Consider the following 3717-nt stretch of genomic DNA (forward strand, 5'->3'; position numbering starts at 1 on the left):
TATTTAATATTTAAATATTATATAAATATATTATATATATATATTTTTGAGACAGAATCTCTCTCTGTTGCCCAGGCTGGAGTGCAATGGTGTGATCTTGGCTCACTGCAACCTCAGCCTCCCGGGTTCAAGGGATTTTCCTGCCTCAGTTTCCCAAGCAGCTGGGATGACAGGCGCCCATCACCACACCCGGCTAAGTTTTGTATTTTTTCATAGATACAGGGTTTTACCACACTAGCCAGGCTGGTCTCAAACTCCTGACCTCAAGTGATCCACTCCCCTCAGCCTCCTAAAGTGCTGGGATTATGGAATTGTGCCACTGTACCCGGCCTATATAATATTTTAATATTATAAAATATTAATTTATGTATTCATCACATGAGGTCAGGTGTAGAATTTTTCACTTGTGGCATCGTATTGGTGCTCAAAAAGCTTTGGATTTTAGATTTTCAAATTAGGGATGCTCAACTTACGCTGAGTTCCTTGTTTCTGATCCCTTTCAATACATCTTCCTCTAAAGTGGAACTCTAATTCCTACATGAATGACCAGGCTTTACTACTTAAACCTTCAGGTGACACTGGCACTGGCCTTACATTCTATTAAGGCAGGTGCCTATGGCCTGTGTCACACAAACTCACACTCTTTAGCAATGTCATGCTTCCTCCCTGTACCTACAGAAGCCCCATATCACATCTTTGTAAGTCCTAAAAATGAATGATTGACCCTAGGATGTAAAATAATTGAAGATTCAGGCTCCTCTGAAAAACCTATCCAAACTCAGACAGTAAATTTTAGCATTGTTTACTAAATTCTGGCAATTGTTTACGACTCCATCAACAGGATGTATTATTGACAAAAACTGTACTGCACCTCTCAAAGAGAGTTCAGTGGTATCTAAATGACCATGAGCTATGGAAGAAACGTCTGTTGTCGCTAAATTCTTTGAGAATGCTGTCTTACACTAGTTAGGAGCTGTAAGATATTACCTGGTTTTGGTTTCGCTTTAACCAAATCTGTGACTTTGTGGTAGCTCCATTGTCCTCAACCAGAGACATTTTTGGTTGTCACAACTGGGGAGAGGTGTTACTGACATCAAGTGTGTAGAGGCCAGAGATGCTGCTAAGCATTGAATAATGCCCAGAACAGCCCTGCATCAAAGACTTATCCAGCTCCAAATGTCAATTATGCTGAGCTCGAGAAACCCCGGTGTCATCCGACATTCTGTTCCTCAAGTCTGTCATTCAATGGTGAGAATGCGTAAAAACGTGAAGCTTCAAAATCTTAAATGTTGTGCCCATATGCACACCACATTCAAACATATAGACCTTCGGAACTTTTTTTTAGTCATTTGGCATGGAGGCCACACTAGCCCTCCTGTTCATGTGCTTCTCTTCTCCCAGATACTCTGTTTTAAATATGTGCTACACCAGCATTATGTCTCTTCTCGGTACACAGCTACTCAAGTTTTAAAGCACAACAACCCAGTTTAACACTGTGCATAAATGCACATTTTCAGACTTTTCACAGTCATACAACTAAATGAGGGAAGGAGGACAGAAAACCACTTCCTACAGTTAGGTTAGTGTCACTTTGCAATATTCCAAGGCCAGACTAAGGCCTTCTCAGGATGTCCCCTCAACTCGCCCTCTCTGATCACCATCCCACCACAAAGTGACATGCTTAAAAAATTGAAAGAATATTATTATCCCAAGTAATAATTACAAAATTAAAAACTAGGAAATGGAAAGTAGTGGGTTTTAATGAGCTTCACTTAAAGCTCTTCAAACTGAAGACATCACATTCACTATTAGCATAGAGTAAAAAATTTATTTTCAAATGTCATAGAAACTATATTTATAAGTCATCTTCTCCATCTCTTGTCTGTACATTGGTGATTTACTGATATCTCTCTTCTTTTTCTCCAGCTTGCTTCCCACTCAATCATCCTTTTCACAAACATTCCCTGGGGGCATCTTGCTGTCTTCTGCAGAGAATCTGCAAAAAACAGTAGGAACATTCCCAACTGTGGGAATCCAGAATATTCCAAAGCCATCTTTTCTTGTGTTGAGGGGGAAGGTGGGTTCCCCGCTCATAGAGTGAGGCCCAACCTGGAGAAATCAGGGCACAGACTTTCTGGTTAGGAATATCTGAACACCACACTTCAGATGGTCCTCAAGCCCACCACTCCTGTCACCTACTCAGTGCTTTTTAAACAAGCCCTAGTTCTTGCTACCGGGTCCAACTGATCTTCTGTTTTCATTAAATCAAGAAGACCTGTCCCATGTTACCCCTGGAGTTTCAGCTCTCTACATGTGTCTGTTAAAAGTTTAAGTGGACGAAGCCAGTGAGGGGAGCCCAGGAACTCGGTTTAAGCCGCACTTTGACAATCTGTGAACCTGTTTGACAACTTTCTCCCCTCTCTGCCTCTGTGAACGCCTGTGCACCAACGAAATAGCTACCTCGATCCGCTGTGGTCTGCGTCAGGAAAACAGCAAGACCCAGCTATGAATTTGTGTCTTCGTCCTCCTTTAAATTTCAGCAATATTTCTGAGAGACAGAGAGGGAGAAAAAAAATACTGTTCAGCTCAAAAATTTCCTCTGAATGATAAAAGAAAAACGCTGCCGCTCCATTTGCACCCTAGATGTGGGCTGCAGGGCTGCCTGGGCTCTGCTAACAAAAGCACAAAGTGTGAATGGCCTGGTGATGGCTGTTTTTCGCCCTTGGACTGAGAGATGAGATCACGATTTTCACGAAGAGAAGGAACCGCCGCTGCCAGGCCGTTCAGGCTGCCGCTTCCCCTCCCCGCGCGGGTCCCGCATTACATCACTGGTGAGCTCTGGCTTGGGGGTGGGTGGGTGAAAAGGAGGCTTCGCCAGGGACCCAGCCCCAGGGCGAGGAGGATAAACAGAACCACACTGGTGGGGAAGTCGTGTTGAAGAAGAAAAAGAAGGAAAACTCAGGACTCGGTTTCCTGCCACGACTCCGCGTAGGGGGCGGGGGGCTGCTGGGGTGAAAGGCAACATCTTTATAGAGCAGCCGCACCCCAAATCTCCTTCCCACGCGCCTCCAGGCCGCCCTCAACTCCCAATTTCAAGTCCAACAAAACCGATATCCTAATCTGCTAGGAAAGCTGCGTTAAGGGGCCGAGGGGACTGCAGAGGAGCCCAGGGACGGGGAGGGACCGCGGTGCACGCGCCGGGGCGGGGGGCGGGGAGGCGAGAGGGGAGGCGGTCGCTGCTGCCCCCGCCTGGCCCCGCCAGCGGTGCCTCCCCCGCCAGGCGACAGCAGTCAGAGGGGGGAGGCAGAAGCGACTCCTCCCCGCCCGGAGCCCAGGCGACGGTGCAGGGGGAGGAAGGCACCTCACCTTGCCCCCGATGAGGGGCGGATCATGCCATGGCAGCGCCGGCGAGCGACAACGGCGGCAGCCAGCAGAGCCCGAGCAGCAGCCCCGGGAGCCGGGAGGGAGCTGGGGTCGCCGCGAAGGGAGCCCCGGACTGCGGAGACGCAGGAGCCCGGGATGCAGCGGAGACGGTCTCCGGCCTCGCTCCGCTCGAGGACTACGAGTGCAAAATCTGCTACAACTACTTCGACGCGGACCGGCGCGCGCCCAAGCTGCTGGCGTGCTTGCACACCTTCTGCCAGGAGTGCCTGAGCCAGCTGCAGCTCCGCGCCGCCGCCGCCGCCGCCGCCGCCGCGCCTGAGCGCCCGCCGCGCC

At 48.9% G+C, this 3717-nt stretch overlaps 1 pseudogene; it reads right to left on the reverse strand.

Moving 5' to 3' along the window:
• Positions 1-1856: 1856 nt before the first annotated feature.
• The window catches only part of LOC108532655 (uncharacterized), a 12499-nt pseudogene continuing 10638 nt past the window's right edge, over positions 1857-3717 (reverse strand).

The sequence above is a fragment of the Rhinopithecus bieti genome, unplaced genomic scaffold (assembly GCF_001698545.2).
Source record: "Rhinopithecus bieti isolate Rb0 unplaced genomic scaffold, ASM169854v2 scaffold_10315, whole genome shotgun sequence".
Lineage (NCBI taxonomy): Eukaryota > Metazoa > Chordata > Mammalia > Primates > Cercopithecidae > Rhinopithecus > Rhinopithecus bieti.